General features: G+C 38.0%; 1 long non-coding RNA gene across 2 annotated transcripts in view; it reads right to left on the bottom strand.

Moving 5' to 3' along the window:
* LOC115032121 (uncharacterized) overlaps positions 1-21,657 on the bottom strand; it is a 77,173-nt gene that overhangs the window by 17,173 nt on the left and 38,343 nt on the right. Inside the window, exon 4 of one of the 2 annotated variants that reach the window (XR_003837755.2) lies at positions 797-894. The exons of the other annotated variant lie outside the window; for it this stretch is intronic. This is a non-coding gene — a long non-coding RNA (uncharacterized LOC115032121). Of the gene's footprint in view, positions 1-796; positions 895-21,657 lie in introns of those variants that run through there. 2 annotated transcript variants of the gene reach the window in all.

Here is a 21,657-nt window from a genome sequence, read left to right as displayed (position 1 = left end):
AAAATAACATGATAAAATTGTAAAGAAGAATCAAAAATTAGTCTTTAGAAAAAATAAAATCATATTGAATGTATAAACTTCAGGAAGAAGATTTTACAGCACAATAATTCAACCCAAAATTGTATTTTATTGAACAGGAATACAGAGCTTCAAAAATCTTTGAGAAATTATCAACAGAGTTAAAATATATGCAGTAAGGATTAGAACTTGTGGTGTCAAAAAAAATCAGAAATAGATATGCAATTGCCTTAAATAGGAGTCCTGGAAAGAGTAAAAATACATAGAGTGAGTGGAGATGGAATTCAAATGCTATAAAGATCTAACAGGCCCAAATGCTAAAGAGACCAAAAAGAAAAATTCATGTTAGAAATTCTCATAGCATTAAGGCAGATTCTTAAAAAAAAAAAAAAAAAAAAAGCCACAACCTAAACAGGGATTTTCAGAATAATGAGCCAATCAAATCAAATCAGTCTGTGAACTTTGGGCAGCATTTGGAAGAGCAGTGTGGCTTAGGTCCTCTGATTGGTAAAAAGCAAAACAAAACAACAGCAACAGACTCTTATTTTATTCTTAAAATTTCACTTTTAGGTTACAGAATCCGGTGGACTTCAGGACATGTCTTTGTAGGGTAGAACATGATGTTTTTTATTAAGGATTCAGGGAAGGGCAGCAAAGAAGTTTCATGGATTGTGAAGAATTATGATAGGAAGATAAATTTGAGTGAATGCAGACAGCCACAGCATGCACCACTGTGCCAGGAAAGAAATTAGGAAACACAAACCTCAGAATGCTCACACTTGTGTCTTCCTATAGAGGGCCATTCAGTTCACAGAACACTCAACACCACACAAGCTGCCTTCTGGGTGGCTAATGGTACCCCTTCTGTAGGCTCTCCTTCACAACAAAAAGTGGCAGGAAGATGATGGGACAACGTTTTCCAAGAGCAAAAAGTGAAGAAATACATGAAACCATAGTTAATATAGCAACTATGACAATTTAAAATCAAATTATTAAAATACATTGAGAGTTTTATATGTAAAACTATTAAGTATACATAAAGTACACACTACATAAAAATTAATTGATATGTATTCAAGGAAATATGTAAAATTTGGATGAGTAATAAATTTATAAAAATACTGTCACCTACAAACAATAAAACAGAAAAAATAGAAAATATGTCCACATAATTACAAAGTATAATAGCAATAGATATCAATATTTTAAGGTAAAGGGCCTAAAAGGTACAAGGGAATTCTAAAGTAGTATCTGGTCAAGAGAAAAACCATTAATGACTGAAATCTTTAAGGGAAACCTTGCATAGATTAGTGTAGCTGACAGATAATCACAGTACTAAAAACAAAGTATGTAATATGTTCAAACCAGCAGAAGAAAAATTTGCTTCTGAGAATGACAAAAAGAAAGAATGTAATGAACATGAGATAAAATATTAATGGAGCTGTGATTAACATATATGCAAAGTGATTCAAATCAGTCTTACCTCCAATGGACCAAAACATGTTCACTGTCTATGGGCCATGGCTTGTCAGAGCATGGGCATGTCAAGTACATTATATGGTTGTTCTGTTCTGCCAGCATATGTTTTCAAAGATAACCTGACAGGAGCCATACTGCCTTCTATGACAGATATTTGGACATACAAATGTCCTGGAGCAAATGCACTCCACTCTTGATTAAAGAGGTATAAATTTATATGATTCAAAAGACTTCATGCTACTAGAAAATTTTATTATGGGCATCTTTGTTGTAATTTAATTTGTAGATTTTCTTCACATATACACAACATTGAAGTACTTGTTTCCTATTGTTGGTTTATCCTTTATGCCATTGGGTCCTTGTAGTGTAAGAGTGCATTAAGTAAATCAGGTTTAGCTCTGCATGTTGCCCCATAGCTATTGATACTTGCATAGAATTTCATTGATGTAATTCAAATTTGAAAACAAATAAAAATGATTTATCCTTCCTCCCCCCACAGAACACAATAATGGGACAGCCATAAATTAACAAAAGTAGACACTCCGACACAAAAAAAGCTCCTTTCAACAGTTAGTAGTTAATAGAACTTCAGAAATTATAAGTACGCATGGGACCAGTTCACATTTGGATGAAAATCTTTCTGACAAGCAAATCAAACTAGATGTGATGTCCTTTCCTTGAGCTCTGAGTTTGGAACTCTGATATCTCTAAAATTGTTCTTGCAACTTGGTGCATGTCTCTGGTTGATTTTTGCTTATTTCTTGCAAAAAGTTATAAAAGGCCCTTTATTTTCATACATATATATGATTATTTATATTTATATCATTTTATTGTTTTATATTGTGTAAAATTCATATTGTTTGTATAATATATTTATATTTACTTACAAAAATATAAAATTTTAAATAAATATATATTTATATAGTTATATAATATTTTTGATATATTTCATATACACATGTATGTGTATATATTTTTTCTCCCTTACTTTCAATTCAAGATAATATCTTTCTAAAGAAGTGATCTTGATTGGTATAAATTGGAATCTTACGCATTAAATAAGAGCCACAACCAGAAAACACTTTCATTGGAGGCTCACTTTGAAAAGCCTTTCCACTTGGGAGAAAGCATTTGAAGAGTATTCAAGACTCAAGGAGCTTGCAATTAAGATTCTTTGAGGGCCTTTGGGGACATTAAAAGCTCTGTGATTTCTTTGAGTTATTTAATAAATGGTTTTAAATTTTTGTGCTTCGTTTCCTTTTTAGCCATGGGAAATTTTTCTTACAGCAGCCCAGAGTGACCATAACCTATGGCTATCACTGGCTCTAACATTTTTCCTCTAGTGGAACTAAGAAAAGAGACAATTTTCCTGCACAAACTCAGCAAACCAGGGACCAGTTATAGCTAAAGTTTTCCTTTCATTTTATATTCACAGCTAGAAGCTGATAAAATGTGCATTCAAAATGTTGCTTAGAAACATCCTTAGCTGTATTATTTAGTTCATTATATGTCCATTTTCTTGTTCTCAAAGTTGTCAGTTTATACTTTGCTTCTTCCTACAAATTGTCTTTCTTTCCAACTCCTCTTATTTCCCCACTTATAGCCATGTCTCTAAAGTATTGTTTCATTAATACTGTCTTTTACATATTCTATGCTTTGAGTAGCAGTCTCCTCAAGGCTCTTGCCTCTGTGTCTGACCAACCAACCAACCTATTACAACACATTTTATACTTTGTACAGGATGTCATACCACTTTACCACTAATATGCAATTGTGTAGCAAATAACTCTAGAAGTTAATGACTTAACTAACTCTTTCATTGAATTCACTTACTGTGAAAAAAAATAATTCAAGATAGGTATCCTGGGAATGGTTTCTTTCTATTCCCTAGTAATTAAAAATTCTGTGCGAAGGAGTTGCGAATAGACACTGGATATTCTAGGTAAAGAATATCTGGAGACTTCCATATCTATATGCATGTTAGATGGTCCTCATTCTTAGTAGATATCTCTAATGACAAGTAGCTGATAAATAACTCTCTGTTACATATATTCAGGATCTCTACATAGAGTGAGCATCATAATATCATGAAGATTTTGCATTTTTTGCATGATATTCAGAGGTTTGAAGTTAAATGTTCCAAAGAATGTGCTGAAAAGTTTCTTACATTGGTTTGATAGTAATAATTTAAAAGAAAAGAAGAAATACATTGAATCACTGTAAATTCAATAGATCAGATGCAGTCCATGTCTCTCTCTCTCTCTCTCTCTCTCTCTCTCTCTCTCTCTCTCTCTCTCTCTCTCTCTCTCTCTCTCTCTCTCTCTCATAAAGGGAAGAGAGCTTTATTTAGGTCACAATTCAGAGGAAATAGGAGTGTCCTAACAGGGAAGGCATAGTGGCTGGAGGGACTCAGTCCATAGCAGTAGAAGTTTGTGGATTTCTCTAGATCACAAAGCAAAGAGAACTCTGCCAGAGGCAGGGCCAGGCTATTACTCTCAAGACCCATCCATGGGCTAGGGTGATGGTGAAGGTCATGGTGAAAGAATTAAGTGCAGCTAAGCAACTTATCTCATGACAGGCAGGAAACAGAGACAGAACAGAGAACAAGATGCATCATTTTAGAATCTGATCACAGAAACTTATTTCCCCAAACTATACCATGCCTTTTACTTTTCAATCACAAAGATATCAATGATGTTACATTAATTATAAATATGCCCAAGGATTCACCAATTTATTGTGTCAAAAGAGTTAATATTTAATCACTTCCTTAAGGAACACAAGCTGGCATTAAACTTCCAAACACCTGAACCTATGAAATACAATGATATCCAAACCATGACATAATAAGAAACATCAGGCAAGAGTGGGTGGATGAGTAGGGGAGCACCCTCATAGAAGCAGAGGGAGGGGGATGGGATAGGGGGTTACTGGAGGTGAAACTGGGAAAGGGAAAAGCATTTGAAATGTAAATAAATCAAATATCTAATAAAAGAAAAAAAAACAAAAATAATAAACATAAATTACCATAATCTGATTTTTTTTATATGACTTGTTGAAAAATCAAAACTTGTGCTGAGTAAAGTGGATTCATGTGCTTTGGTGTGGCTTTTTTTGAGGTAGCCTGATGAGGATCCTATTGGGTTATGTCAGCATGGCTCACTCACATGGCTATTACCTTAGCACTGGGTACAGTATGTGAGTTCATCCAGAGACCATTGTGCATGCACACACACATGGATGTGTATTTTAAGAGGCATGCATTCTTTAGAAGTGTACATAAACCTATGGTTTATATGGGCTTCCCAGCACACCATTCTGTTTGGAAACATGGTGCTTCAACTTTAAGAAATGTTATCTCAGTAGGATTGAATGAAAACTACTTTGTCTGTGTTAACCCAACTTGCCATCATTTCTTCAGTATCCAGTCATTGACTCAGATATTAAAGGGGAATCCATCTCAGTCTGAAAAGAATATCCAAGAAACATCAAAGGAAAATAATGGACATGCAGCATTTAAAGCTTATCTTAGCTCAGTATACAGGGAGTTGGATATAAGGTAACCAAGGAAAGAGTAGCTGTATCTTGGGAACTGTGGTTACGATCTTAACAAATCTCTTGTGCATAAGCATCCTCAAATCTAGTCATGTTCTCTCTGCTGCATCAGATGTGAATGGAACAGGGCACTTTCTCAAATGGGGTTCATGTGTATTTAAAATATCTTTCAAATATCCAAGCTTTATTATAATATTAATTGTTTTCTGGGTTTGTTCTTTTTCTTGCTTTCAAATGTATCTCGGGAAGACATGCCCTAAAAGAAAGACCTTGTCCACTAAGACTTGGGAAGAGCTCATCCGGCCGGATCAGCGCCGGGGTAGCGGGAGCGCAGGGTTGCCTGACACCCGCCAGCTACCCACGACCCCCGCCGCAGGATTTTGGGACTGCTGGTGAGTGGAACACAGCTTCTGCTCCAGTCCAATCATGCGGGACCTGAGACTGCTCTGGTTGGGGAGAGAGAAATCAGGCCTACATAGGGCCACAACCCTCTTCCCGTCAGAAAAGCACCGGGGCAGCTGGGGCGCAGGGTCTGCTGACACTCGCCAGCTACCCACAACACCCGCCACAGGATCTTAAGACTTCTGGTGAGTGGAGCACAGCTTCTGCTCCAATCCAATTGCACGCGGGACCAGAGACTGCATTAGTTAGGGAAGCAGAAACCGGCCTGAGTAGGGCCACAGGCCTCACCCGGCCAGATCAGGGTAGCGGAGCGCAGGGTTGCCTGACACCTGCCAGCTACCCACGACCCCCGCCGCAGGATTTTGGGACTGCTGGTGAGTGGAACACAGCTTCTGCTCCAGTCCAATCACGCGGGACCTGAGACTGCTCTGGTTGGGGAGAGAGAAATCCGGCCTACATAGGGCCACAACACTATTCCGGTCAGAAAAGCACCGGGGCAGCTGGGGCGCAGGGTACGCTGACACTCACCAGCTACCCACAACACCCACAGGATCTTAAGACTTCTGGAGAGTGGAACACAGCTTCTGCTCCAATCCAATTGCACGCGGGACCAGAGACTGCATTAGTTAGGGAAGCAGAAAAACGGCCTGAGTAGGACCACAGGCCTCTTCCGGCTGGACCAGCACCTGGGTACCTTCAGCTACCCACGACCCCCACCGCAGGATTTAGAGACTGCTGGTGAGTGGAACACAGCTTCTGCTCCAATCTTTAAATAGTGACAACGATAACAACTAACCCCAGAGATTACCAGATGGCGAAAGGTAAACGTAATAATCTTACTAACAGAAACCAAGACCACTCACCATCATCAGAACCCAGCACCCCCACTTAGCCCAGTCCAGGGCACCCCAACACACCGGAAAAGCTAGACACGGATTTAAAAGCATATCTCCTGATGATGATAGAGGACTTCAAGAAGGACTTTAATAACACACTTAAAGAAATGCAGGAGAACACTGCTAAAAAGGCAGAAGACAATAAAGAGGAAGCACAAAAATCCCTTAAAGAATTGCAGGAGAACACTGCTAAAGAGTTACAAATCCTTAAAGAAAAACATGATAACATAATCAAACAGGTAGAAGTCCTTACAGAAAAACAGGAAAACACATCCAAACAGATGATGGAAATGAACAAAACCATACTAGACCTAAAAAGGGAAGTAGACACAATAAAGAAAACCCAAAATGAGGCAACACTGGAGATAGAAACCCTAGGAAAGAAATCTGGAACCATAGATACGAGCATCAGCAACAGAATACAAGAGATGGAAGAGAGAATCTCAGGTGCAGAAGATTCCATAGAGAACATCGGCACAACAATCAAGGAAAATGTAAAATGCAAAAAGATCCTAACTCAAAACATCCAAGAAATACAGGACATAATGAGAAGACCAAACCTACGGATAATAGGAGTGGATGAGAATGAAGATTTTCAACTCAAAGGACCAGCAAACATCTTCAACAAAATTATAGAAGAAAACTTCCCAAATCTAAAGAAAGAGATGCCCATGAACATACAAGAAGCCTACAGAACTCCAAATAGACTGGACCAGAAAAGAAATACCTCCCGACACATAATAATCAGAGCAACAAATGCTCTAAATAAAGATAGAATACTAAAAGCAGTAAGAGAAAAAGGCCAAGTAACATATAAAGGCAAGCCTATCAGAATTACACCAGACTTTTCACCAGAGACTATGAAAGCCAGAAGATCCTGGATGGATGTTATACAGACACTAAAAGAACACAAATTCCAGCCCAGGCTACTATACCCAGCCAAACTCTCAATTAACATAGATGGAGAAACCAAAGTATTCCATGACAAAACCAAATTCACACATTATCTCTCCACGAATCCAGCCCTTCAAAGGATAATAACAGAAAAAAACCAATACAAGGACAGGAACCACGCCCTAGAAACAACAAGAAGGTAATCCCTCAACAAACCTAAAAGAAGACAGCCACAAGAACAAAATGCCAACTTTAACATCAAAAATAACAGGAAACAACAATTACTTTTCCTTAATATCTCTTAATATCAATGGACTCAACTCCCCGATAAAAAGACATAGACTAACAAACTGGCTACACAAACAAGACCCAACATTTTGCTGCTTACACGAAACTCATCTCAGAGAAAAGGATAGACACTACCTCAGAATGAAAGGCTGGAAAACAATTTTCCAAGCAAATGGCATGAAGAAACAAGCTGGAGTAGCCATTCTAATATCTGATAAGATTGACTTCCAACCCAAAGTCATTAAAAAAGACAGGGAGGGACACTTCATACTCATCAAAGGTAAAATCCTCCAAGAGGAACTATCAATCCTGAATATCTATGCTCCAAATACAAAGGCAGCCACATTCATTAAAGAAACTTTAGTAAAGCTCAAAGCACACATTGCACCTCATACAATAATAGTGGGAGACTTCAACACACCACTTTCACCAATGGACAGATCATGGAAACAGAAACTAAACAGGGACACAGTGAAACTAACAGAAATTATGAATCAAATGGATCTGGCAGATATCTACAGAACATTCTATCCTAAAACAAAAGGATATACCTTCTTCTCAGCACCTCATGGTACCTTCTCCAAAATTGACCACATAATTGGTCACAAAACAGGCCTCAACAGATATAAAAATATTGAAATTGTCCCATGCATCCTATCAGATCACCATGGACTAAGGCTGATCTTCAATAACAAAATAAATAATAGAAAGCCAACCTTCACGTGGAAACTGAACAACACTCTTCTCAATGATACCTTGGTCAAGGAAGGAATAAAGAAAGAAATTAAGGACTTTTTAGAGTTCAATGAAAATGAAGCCACAACATACCCAAACTTATGGGACGCAATGAAAGCATTTTTAAGAGGAAAACTCATAGCTCTGAGTGCCTCCAAAAGGAAACTAGAGAGAGCACACATTAGCAGCTTGACAACACACCTAAAAGCACTAGAACAAAAGGAAGCAAATTCACCCAAGAGGAGTAGACGGCAGGAAATAATCAAACTCAGGGGTGAAATCAACCAAGTGGAAACAAGAAAAACTATTCAAAGAATCAACCAATCAAGGAGCTGGTTCTTTGAGAAAATCAACAAGATAGATAAACCCTTAGCCAGACTCACTAGAGGGCACAGGGAAAGCATCCTAATTAACAAAATCAGAAATGAAAAAGGAGACATAACAACAGATCCTGAAGACATCCAAAACACCATCAGATCCTTCTACCAAAGGCTATACTCAACAAAACTGGAGAACCTGGATGAAATGGAGAAGTTCCTAGACAGATACCAGGTACCAAAGTTGAATCAAGATCAGGTTAATGATCTAAACAGCCCTATATCCCCCAAAGAAATAGAAGCAGTCATTAATAGTCTCCCAACTAAAAAAAGCCCAGGACCAGATGGGTTTAGTGCAGAGTTCTATCAGACCTTCAAAGAAGATCTAATCCCAGTTCTTCACAAACTATTCCACAAAATAGAAACAGAAGGTACTCTACCCAACTCATTCTATGAAGCCACAATTACTCTGATACCTAAACCACAAAAAGACCCAACAAAGATAGAAAACTTCAGACCAATATCCCTTATGAATATTGATGCAAAAATCCTCAATAAAGTTCTTGCTAACCGAATCCAAGAACACATCAAAACAATCATCCATCCTGACCAAGTAGGTTTCATCCCAGAGATGCAGGGATGGTTCAATATACGGAAATCCATCAACGTAATCCAGTATATAAACAAACTCAAAGACAAAAACCACATGGTCATCTCGTTAGATGCGGAAAAAGCATTTGACAAGATCCAACACCCATTCATGATAAAAGTCTTGGAAAGATCAGGAATTCAAGGACCATACCTAAACATGATAAAAGCAATCTACAGCAAACCAGTAGCCAACATCAAAGTAAATGGTGAGAAGCTTGAAGCAATCCCTCTAAAATCAGGGACTAGACAAGGCTGTCCACTTTCTCCAAACCTATTCAACATTGTACTTGAAGTCCTAGCCAGAGCAATTCGACAACAAAAGGAGATCAAAGGGATACAAATTGGAAAAGATGAAGTCAAAATATCACTTTTTGCAGATGATATGATAGTATATATAAGTGACCCTAAAAATTCCACCAGAGAACTCCTAAGCCTGATAAACAGCTTCGGTGAAGTAGCTGGATATAAAATTAACTCAAACAAATCAATGGCCTTTCTCTACACAAAGAATAAACAGGCTGAGAAAGAAATTAGGGAAACAACACCCTTCTCAATAGTCACAAATAATATAAAATATCTTGGCGTGACTCTAACTAAGGAAGTGAAAGATCTGTATAATAAAAACTTCAAGTCTCTGAAGAAAGAAATTATAGAAGATCTCAGAAGATGGAAAGATCTCCCATGCTCATGGATTGGCAGGATCAACATTGTAAAAATGGCTATCTTGCCAAAAGCAATCTACAGATTCAATGCAATCCCCATCAAAATTCCAAATCAATTCTTCAACGAATTAGAAAGTGCAATCTGCAAATTCATCTGGAATAACAAAAAACCTAGGATAGCAAAAACTCTTCTCAAGGATAAAAGAACCTCTGGTGGAATCACCATGCCGGACCTAAAGCTCTACTACAGAGCAATTGTGATAAAAACTGCATGGTACTGGTATAGTGACAGACAAATAGACCAATGGAATAGAATTGAAGACCCAGAAATGAACCCACATACCTATGGTCACTTGATCTTCGACAAGGGAGCTAAAAACATCCAGTGGAAGAAAGACAGCATTTTCAACAAATGGTGCTGGCACAACTGGTTGTTAACATGTAGAAGAATGCGAATCGATCCATTCCTATCTCCTTGTACTAAGGTCAAGTCTAAGTGGATCAAGGAACTTCACATAAAACCAGAGACACTGAAACTTATAGAGGAGAAAGTGGGGAAAAGCCTTGAAGATATGGGCACAGGGGAAAAATTCCTGAATAGAACAGTAATGGCTTGTGCTGTAAGATCGAGAATTGACAAGTGGGACCTCATGAAACTACAAAGCTTCTGCAAGGCTAAAGACACCATCAATAAGACAAAAAAACCACCAACAGATTGGGAAAGAATCTTCACCTATCCTAAATCAGATAAGGGACTAATATCCAATATATATAAAGAACTCAAGAAGGTGGACTCCAGAAAGTCAAATAACCCCATTAAAAAATGGGGCTCAGAACTGAACAAAGAATTCTCACCTGAGGAATACCGAATGGCAGAGAAGCACCTGAAAAAATGTTCAACATCCTTAATCATCAGGGAAATGCAAATCAAAACAACCCTGAGATTCCACCTCACACCAGTCAGAATGGCTAAGATCAAAAATTCAGGTGACAGCAGATGCTGGCGAGGATGTGGAGAAAGTGGAACACTCCTCCATTGTTGGTGGGATTGCAAGCTTGTACAACCACTCTGGAAATCAGTCTGGCGGTTCCTCAGAAAATTGGACATAGTACTACCGGAGGATCCAGCAATACTTCTCCTAGGCATATATCCAGAAGATGTCCCAACTGGTAAAAAGGACACATGCTCCACTATGTTCATAGCAGCCCTATTTATAATAGCCAGAAGCTGGAAAGAACCCAGATGTCCCTCAACAGAGGAATGGATACAGAAATTATGGTACATTTACACAATGGAGTACTACTCAGCTATTAAAAAGAATGAATTTATGAAATTCCTAGCCAAATGGATGGACCTGGAGGGCATCATCTTGAGTGAAGTAACACAATCACAAAAGAACTCACACAATATGTATTCATTGATAAGTGGATATTAGCCCAAAACTTAGGATACCCAAGATATAAGATACAATTTGATAAATGCATGAAACTCAAGAAGAATGAAGACCAAAGTGTGGACACTGTGCACCTTCTTAGAATTGGGAACAAAACACCCAGGGAAGGAGTTACAGAGACAAAGTTCGTAGCTGTGATGAAAGGATGGACCATTTAGAGACTGCTGTATCCAGGGATTCGTCCCATAATCAGCTTCTAAACGCTGACACCATTGCATACACTAGTAAGATCTTGCTGAAAGGACCCAAATATAGCTGTCTCTTGTGAGACGATGCCGGGGCCTAGCAAACATAGGAGTGGATGTTCACAGTCAGCTATTGGATGTATCACAGGGCTCCCAATGGAGAAGCTAGAGAAAGTACCCAAGGAGCTAAAGGGATCTGCAACCCTATTGTTGGAACAACATGATGTACTAACCAGAACCCTGGAGCTCTTGTCTCTAGCTGCATATGTATCGAAAGATGGCCTAGTCGGCCATCAATGGAAAGAGAGGCCCATTGGACTTGCAAACTTTATATGCCCCAATATAGGGGAATGCCAGGGCCAAAAGAATGGGAATGGGTGGGTAGGGAAGTGGGGGGCGCTATGGGGGACTTTTGGGATAGTATTGGAAATGTAATTGAGGAAAATATGTAATAAAAATATTAAAAAAAAAAAGACTTGGGAAGAAACAAAAGGTTATCTTACTCCCATGAACTGCTCACTGATGTTCATAAAAATATTCATAAAGACACCAAACCCCAATACATTCATGTCTGTTTGGGGAAGCCTGCAACAGGAATTCTACATTACTGTTTCTCTTCTGCTTTGCTCAATTAAACTGGGCTTAAATTTTCTCTTTATTGAAATATTTCCTTTGAAAAATGAAAACTGTAGAGACCTCCAGTCTGGTACTGAATATGTGAATGTGTGTGTGTGTGTGTATGTGTGTGTGTGTGTGTGTACATATATATGGTAAAATATTGTTACTGCAATAATTGTCTAAATCTAAATTTTGGAATGATTATGGTAATAGAGGAATCTAGCTGTCTATTTTTTTAGTAGTTTGAGTTTATTGCATCAAATATAAATTTATGTCAAATGTATTTTTAAGCTAGAACCATTGTGGTTTATTTATTTTTATAATGTTGTTTCTTCTAGCTAAAATAGGAAACAAATTTTGAAATTTTTTTGTGGAAATCAGTAGACTGCATTCCCACAGAATGTTTTAAAATAATAAAGAAAAATTATATTAATAATTACAAATAGATTGAAAAAGCATGGCAATGAATTGATCTCTCTGATTATCAAAGCTGTTAATAATGTATAATATTGAGAAACATTAAATTGCATTTCATGGCTTGATTTAATTTTTATTTATTAAAAATAGATTTTCATGTATAAAAAAATGTATTCTGATCATGCTTTCACCTCGCTTTACTGCTTTAATTTTCTCCTCATATCCCCTCCTATCTAGGTCCCTTTCTGCCTCTCATTAGAAAACAGCTAGTCCCTGGCACTATTAACGATACTTTGCTATGCTTTCAGGCATAGAAACCTAGCATAACTGTCTCCTGAGAGGCTTCATCCAGCAGCTGATGGAAATGGATGCAGAGACTCACAGCCAAACATCAGGTGAAGTTCACAGTGTCTTGTGGAAGAGTGGGGGACTGAACTGTGTGAGTCATAGGGATCAAGGACACCACAAGAAAACCTACAGAGTCAACTAACCTGGGACCATAGGGACACATGGAGCCTTGGGCTATAATCCAGGAAGCATGCAGGAGCTGGCCCTAGACTCACTACAAATTTGTAGCAGATTTTCAGCTTGGCCTTCCTAAGAGTCCCCTAACAATTGGAACAGGGGATGTTTCTGACTCTGTTGCCTGCTTTTGAATCCCCTTCTAATTGGATTGCCTGGTTGAGCCTCATTGGAGGAGGATGTGCTTAGTCCTGCTGGGATTAGATGTCTCAAGGCAGGGTGGTACCCCAGGGTGGGTTCACTCTTCCTGAGAAGGAGATGGAGTAACTGGAGAAGGGATTTGTAAGGGTGGAAATAGGAAGAGTTGTGACTGAAATACAAAGTGAATAAATAAATTATTTAAGAAAAAGAAACAAAACAGCCTTCTAAGGAATAAAAATAAAATAATATAAACAAAAACAAAGACTTTGGAATAGGACTAAACAAATAAACCAAAGGAAATGGTCCAAGAAAAATCGAAAAGAAAGAGCTATAGACATGGAAGCAGATTCCTTTCACATTCTGGAATCCCAGAAAGTCACAAAAGTAGAAGACATAATATGGAAACAACAGCACTGTAGGTTAGATACAGAGAGAGAGAGAGAGAGAGAGAGAGAGAGAGAGAGAGAGAGAGAGAGAGAGAGAGAGAGAAATTAAAAGTAAATAATAAACAATAAAAATTGAAGAAAGGAAGGAAAAAGGTATGAAGACAGATGGAGAAAGCAGGGAGGGAGAGAAGGAGAGAGAGAAGGAAGGGCCCCTGACAGAACTTTAGGAGACAAAGATGTCTGAGTTCCTTTTCTGTTGGACATCTGCTGCTGGGCAACAAGTCATTCTTAAGGAGTTTACGACTTGAAGTAACTCAGCAACTAATTTATCCTGATAGCACAGTAAACAGTTTCCAGAATGTGACAAAAGATATCACAACTGGATTTCTTTTTCTTTACTCAAAGTTATCTTTTACACCAGCCATTCTTAGAAGAAAACCATGGTTAGATTACACCTTGTCATCTCTATTCTTAAATTATATAGTATTTGTAACTCCAGTACATATACATCTCCCTGTTTGTCACATAAACATTTGTGGTGCTTTTGCGTATTTGATATTAGAGAGCATGACAATGGACTTTGATACCAGACTTAACATGGCATTAAATATGAATTAACCTCTGACTATATCAAAGCCACCATACAGATTTTAAACGGTAGTCGCTCTGTTTCCTCAAGCTATGCTTTCCAGATGTCTAGTTATAAAATCCCTAACAAAGAATTTGTTACAGAAGAATCAGACAGGATTCTTAATAGAGAAACAAAGCTTTATTTGCAGTTGCTATGATAAAATTACAGAGATATTATAACACAAAGAAAATTTAAGCTCTTTTGAAACATTTCTTTGATGTAGCTTGCTTTAAAATATTTGCTGAATATTCAAATCCTTGTCATAACAAATATCAAGTATAATAAATACAAAAAACTGGAAATAGGTTAAATCAAAGAGGCTACAGTAACAATGTGGATATAGCTACATAGGATCAACTAGGATATATTAGCTATATTAGCAGAGTTCATTTCTCTCTGTACTTCTGGAATCAAGTTGGTCGCAGCAGAGTGTTTTCAATTTCTATGAAGCAAGGAAAGAATAATACCGAAGACCAGCCTCAGCCTCTTCTTAGCTTCAGTCAGTGCTCTGAGCTCAGTAGCTAACACTTTACCTGAGCCTTCAGCTATTTTAGCTCCACTTGAACTTTCTGTATCACCTTCTCCAGTCCTGACTTAGTTATACATACAGTCTTGTGCAATTAGGAGTAGAAATGTATGTTTGAACCCAGTATTATATGTGTGTGTGTGTATGTGTGAGTGTGTGTGTGTGTGTGTGTGTGTGTGTGTGCATACTTATCTTCAATTATTTTTATCACACATACCTGTGACTCCTCAAAGGTCTAGGCTCCCATTTACTCCTCTCTAACCCACATTGCTTTCTTGTTTGCCATATTTGTGAGTCAAACTCTTCATTATCTGTTCGCCACAGTGACAGCAAGTTTTGATCTACTCCCTGAAGTTTTTCAGCATCCCCCATCTCTTTGTAATACCATCCCTATATTGAACTACCTCTTTCATATTTCTCTTACTGGTAGTCTTCCTAGGCCAAACCCTAACTTTTATACCTGTCATTCCAGGCAAATCAAATTTAATTTTATAAATATTATGTAAGTTTGGAGTTCAGTTATTAGGTTATGATTGTCTGTGCATGTGACATTATTTATGTTCTTTCTTAGTAAGTCTTTTTAGGTGTTAAGCACATACAGGAGAAATTGAAGACTAGTAGTCTGGTGAAGAGATAAATATGTGGCAGAAAGAATGAAATATTAAGAACTCATCCCTCAAGCTTCTTCAAGTATGTATTACAAAATAATAATGTACTATTGTCATATTTTATTTTCATGGGGATTTTTCAGACTTTATCTAGAGTAGTGCTCATACAAATTGATATAGGAAAACATATAAAATTACTATATGATTAAAAATGCTAATAATTTTATTCAGTTATCAGCATTCTAGGTAAGAGCATTAAGATTTATGTTGGCAGCTAAATAAATAGTGTTCTGAACCTTTCATGTAGGCTCACCTTAAATAATGCTGCTGACAGTAATATAAGAATATCTCTCTCCTGCAGAGTTAAAGTGTATCAATTATTCAGTGTGTCCAAGGACTGCATGTGAACTGGGCATTGAATAACACAAGATGTGTTCTAGTTCACAAGTGATGGGCACATAGATGTTAGAGTAAATAATGTAAGAACAAAGAGTTCATGGTTTGAAGATATTATAAGGAGCCTGATTTATATTAAAAATGCTCAAAATTGTGTCAGTCATACTTGAACAAGGAAGGTAGACACAGTTTCTTGAGAGAGTGAAGCAGGATCCACTTAAGCTCTGCTTGGATTAAAGTAAGTTTAAGGACAGAATATTTAGCACCAGATAATTATTATAAAGGACTGGAGACACAGATCAGAGATAGAGAAGTTGCTTATCAAGTATGAGGTCTTGTCAAGGATGATATTCTTGTTTGCTGTACATAGATAATTCTGAAATAGTGAAGGTAACATAATGGAAATATGATTTTTAAGGATAGATTGCTGGTTTGGAAATGTAGGCTTTTGTCTATAAGGGAGAGATTTCTTTTTTATAATAAGCTTGAGATTCTAAAAGGATAATGACATTGAGAAATCTAACAGACTGATATGTCTTGAGGATTAATTATATGTGCATGCTTCTCTTCAATTATTTTTATCATACATACCTGTGACTCCTCAAAGGTCTAGGCTGCCATTTACTCGTCTCTAACCCACATTGCTTTGTTTGTTTTCCATATTTGTGAGTCAAACTCTTCATTATCTGTCAGCCACACTGACAGCAATTTTGGATCTACTCCCTAAAGTTTTTCAGCATCTCCCATCTCTTTGTAATACCATCCCTATATCAAACTACCTCTGAGAAGTGGCATTGCTGATAAAAATTCATTAGTCACGATCAATTTAGAATAGCAAAATAGAACAAGTGATACAGGAATCTGTATACACACCCTACTGTTGCTCAATGATAGAGCAATTGCCTATCTAATTTGCAGCTCTCTATAACTATCTACAGCTCTGAAAGGGGAAATAAAAGAAAATGATAAAGGAGATGAAATGAGTGGAGAGGACAGAGGAGGAGAGAAGAGAGAAGAATGAGGGGAGAGGAAAGAGGAGAGAAGAAATATGGATCGCCAGTCTAAAAAAGATTTGTAAATGAAAGCTTCATTCCAATTTATTTCTCTACTTGAAATAAATTACAAGTCAATGCTTACTTAAATCTCCAAATAAAGCTAAATGACAAGAAAGATAAGTTTATTTAAGTAAGTAGATTGTTTAACAGTGTCATCACAATGTTAGCAACAAGATGGTGGCTTTAGTGACCCTGAGGTCCCAGATGAATTTCAGTTCCAGAAGATTATACTGTAATGCCTCATAGACTTAGTCTGAAGTTATGGCTACTCTGTTCTGAAGGCTATTAAGAGAAAAATAGCATCAAACTCCTTGGAGACATGATCTAATCACATGAAATGTGTATCTGAGAAACCATTCTTCATAGACTAATATTAATACAATACACATAAGTTACTATTTGACTGGAAATGGACCTTTGTAGGGAACTGGAGTTACATTTAATTTTAACCAAGTATCATGATCTCCTTGAAATATGCTTCACATACTCTTTAGATTATGTAACATCTTAAGGAAGCACTGATAAAAAATATTCAATTCAACTTTTAGATAATTTTTGTTTCAGGAAATATTTTTAAATGTACTCATAAAATAAAGAAAAACGACTCCTTTTTAAATCCAAAATTGATTAATATGGAAAGATGGAAACTACCCAGCCTAATATACTGCTGGACATATGGCAAAATAGAAGCCATGCCTGCTACTGTTACCTGGACCAGATACCTCTGGCTGGCTTGACTATAGGACATAGAAAATCTATACTATATTATTTTCATGCTCATAAATCAGTGCACCACACAATAATGATGTCAGCATGAAGAGCACATAAGACTGTGGATAACAGTGCTAAATGAAACAGCAGTATTACTTCCCCTGTTCCATAGGCTGACGGATTATCAGTTTGAAAAAAAAAGATAGAAAGCAAGCAAGCAAGCAAACAAGCAAGCAAGCAAGCAAGCAAGCAAGCAAGCAAGCAAGCAAGCAAGAAAGAAAGAAAGAAAGAAAGAAAGAGAGAGAGAAAGAAAGAGAGAAAGAAAGAAAGAAAGAAAATCAAAAAACAAAACACATTACTGAGAGTCTGAGAATAATAGATGGCCTCAGTAAAACAACATTTGGTAGATGTAACATGTCAAATGCTTGCATACTCATAGCAGCTGTGACAACATGCACGAGACCTGCACAAAATTTAGCCATACAAAATTCCAATATGAGCAGGCAAGAGGCTTATGAAGCCCCACCCTGAACTGAGTAGTTATTGACAAGTGATCCATAGTGGGGGAGGGAAAGCCAGTCCTCTACAGAGATGGAGCCCCTGAGAGACTCTCCATACTCTCATTAACGATCTCACAGTCATTTATATGCAAGCAACACTAATTAATTCTCTAGATTTATTTTTAAAAAGAGAGAGTACAGGAGGTATCAAGGGAAGCATGATATGGTGTAGAATCACAAAGAAATTTGAAGGAAATGAAGGAGAGTAGATTTGACCAAAACACATACTATACAGATGCTGAATACTACTCAGCTATTAAGAATGAGGCTATCCTGAATTTTGCAGGAAAATGGATGGAACTAGAAATATAATCCTGAGTGAGGTAACTCAGACCCAAAAGGACATGTATGGTATGTACTCACAAATAAGTGAACATTAGGCAAAAATCATAATAATAAAGTGCCAAATACCCAAGATACAGCCCACTGAATCTCAAAAGGTCAACAAGCTGAAGGACCCAAGTGAGGATGTCTCAGTACCACTCAGGAGGAAGAAGAAAGCAACCACAAGGGGGAAGGGAGGGACATAGGAGGAAAAGGGAATGGAGGGGTGCAGAGAGGGGAACATGATCTGATATTGGGTGGGAGGAAAAGACTGAAATCCCCAAGGGCCAGCAGAAAGAATGAAAACAGGAGGTAGGAGAATGTACCAGAGACCTGGGTGGTGAGACACTCTCAGAATTCAAACAGAGGGAACTTAGATGAAATGCTCTACATTGGGGAGAGGGAACTCTTTGAGCCCACCTCCAACAGAAAGACAGGGAATTAAGTGAGGGGTAGGGTTGCCACCCCACAGTCAAAACTCTCACCCATAATTGTTCCTCTCTGAAAGAACTGTGGGGATGGAAATGGAGAGGAGTCTGAGGGAAAGAAGATCCAGTGACTTGCCCAAAGTGGGATCCAGCTCAAGGGGAGGCCCCAAGGCCTGACACTATTACTGAGGCTATGGAGCACTCACCAAAAAGGACCTATCATGACCACCCTCTGAAAGACCCATAAAAGCTGAAAGAGTCAGATGTACATATTTGCACCCAACCAATGGACAGAAGAAGCTGACCCCTGTTGTTGAATTAGGGAAAAGTTGGAAGAAGTTGAGGAGGAGGGTGATCCTGTTGGAGGACCAGCAATCTCAATTAACCTGGAACCCCTGAGATCTCATAGATAATGGAACACCAACCAGGCAGCATACACCAGCTCATATGAACCCCCAAACACATATACAGCAGAGGACTTTTGGGTGTGGGTTTAGTCAGAGAAGATGCACCTAACTCTCAAGAGACTGGAGGCCCCAGGGAGTTTTGAAGTCAGATGGGGTAAGGGTGGGGCATGGGGACATCCTCATGGAGATAGGGGCACAGGGAGAAGGTATGGGATGTGGATAAGTCAAAGGGTAGATTGAGAAAATCTGGAGTTAATTAATTAATTAATTAATTATAAAACACTTTGCATGTCTGAATATTAGCGATTAAATATAACACTCTAGAAAAAGAAATACACTTTGTAATGGAAAGACATGTGTAATATTACACAAGATAATACAAAAGGTCAAAGGAAAACTTAAGCATTGAAAGTATCTTATAGGAAAAAATTATTGAAGCCAAATTCTCATGATGTGAATAAAAATACTTTAAAATTCTGAGAACAGCCTGAAGCTCTACTTGTATCATAAGTGTATGTATCATATTTCTTTCTCTCATACACTACACCCCAACCACAGTTCCCCTCTCTCCACTCCTCCAAGTCCTGACCTCTCACCTCATTTTTCTCTCACACCCATTTATTTTAATATGATATGGCACGTTAAAATCCAGGAAATGAAAATTATTACTAATTTTTAATTTAATTGTATCTAGTAAGCACTACTATACATTTTTAACCCAGAAAAGCATATGTCAATAATATTAGCATCCTCTTTGAACTATTGTTAACTACAATTAATATGTACATACTTAATTGGGTACATATTTTTCATTAGTACTATGGAAAAATTCATTGTCAGTCTTACTTAAAGCAAAACACACAAAAAACAAACAAAAACCTCTTTTACTAATTTGTACAAAAGACATTTTTCATAGAACTAAATATTTCTTTTTTTTCATTAGATATATTCTCTATTTACATTTCAAATGTTATCCCCTTTCCTGGTTTCCCCACCAAAAACACCCTATCCCATCCTCCCTCCCCCTCTTCGCTGTCCTGGCATTCCCCTACACTGGCACATAAAGCCTTCACAGGAACAAGGGCCTCTCCTCCCATTGATGTCCTACAAGGCCAGCCTCTGCTATAGATGCGGCTGGAGCCATGGGTCCCTACAAGTGTACTCTTTGGTTGCTGATTTAGTCCCGGAGCTCTGGGGGTACTGGTTGGTTCATATTGTTGTTCCTCCTATGGGGCTGCAAACCCTATCAGCCCCTTGGGGCCTTTCTCTAGCTCCTCCATTGGGAACCCTGTGCTCAGTTCATTGGTTGACTGAGAGCATCCACCTCTGTATTTGTTAGGCATTGGCAGAGCCTCTCAGGAGATAGCTATATCAGGCTCCTCTCAGCAAGCACCTGTTGGCATCCACAAGAGTGTCTGGGTTTGGTAACTCTATATGGGATAGGTCCCCAGGTTGGGCAGTCTCTGGATGGCCTTTCCTTCAGTCTCTGCTCCACACTTTGTCTCTGTATCTCCTCCCATGGGTATTTTGTTTGACCTTCTAAGAAGGACCAAATTATTCATACTTTGGTCTTCCTTTTTCTCGAGCTTCATGTGGTCTATGAATTGTATCTTGGGTGTTCTGAGCTTCTGGGCTAATATCCACTTATCAGTGAGTGCATATCATATGTATTCTTTTGTGATTGGGTTACCTCACTCAGGATGATATTTTCTAGTTCCTTCCATTTGCCTAAGAATTTCATGAAGCCAATGTTTTTGATAGCTGAGTAGTCCTCCATTGTGTAAATGTACCACATTTTCTGTATCTATTCCTCTGTTGAGGAACATCTGGGCTCTTTTCAGCTTCTGGCTATTATAAATAAGACTGCTATGAACATAGTGGAACATGTGTCTTTATTACATGTTGGAGCATCTTCTGGGTATATGCCCAGGAGAGGTATTGCGGGATCCTCAGGTAGTACTATGTCTAATTTTCTGAGGAGCCACCAAACTGATTTCCAGAGGTGTTGTACAAGCTTGCAATCCCACCACCAATGGAGGAGTGTTCCTCTTTCTCCACATCCTTGTCAACATTTGCTGTCACCTGAGGGTTTTTTGTTTTGTTTTGTTTTGTTTTTTTAATGTTTTCTTTATTTACATTTAAAATGTTATCCCCTTTTCAGGTTTCCTCCCCTCTTGGAAACCTTGTGAGGTTGAATCTCAGGGTTGTTTTGACTAGCATTTCCCTGATGAAACAAGCAGCAAAGGCCTGGAAAAATGTTTCCTAGTGATTAAGAAACTGGTGATTTTGCAGAGCACTGAGTTTAGTTCCCAGAATTCCAGGTTGTTCACAACCACTGAGATTCTCTAGGGGCATCTAGCATCTCTGACCTCCACTGGATCTGAAATCATG

Source organism: Mus caroli, unplaced genomic scaffold (genome assembly GCF_978045245.1).
Source record: "Mus caroli unplaced genomic scaffold, Mus_caroli_1 scaffold_9, whole genome shotgun sequence".
In the NCBI taxonomy this organism is placed as follows: domain Eukaryota; kingdom Metazoa; phylum Chordata; class Mammalia; order Rodentia; family Muridae; genus Mus; species Mus caroli.
Note: the sequence above shows the minus strand (reverse complement) of the source record. Positions and strands in the feature narration are given on the sequence as shown.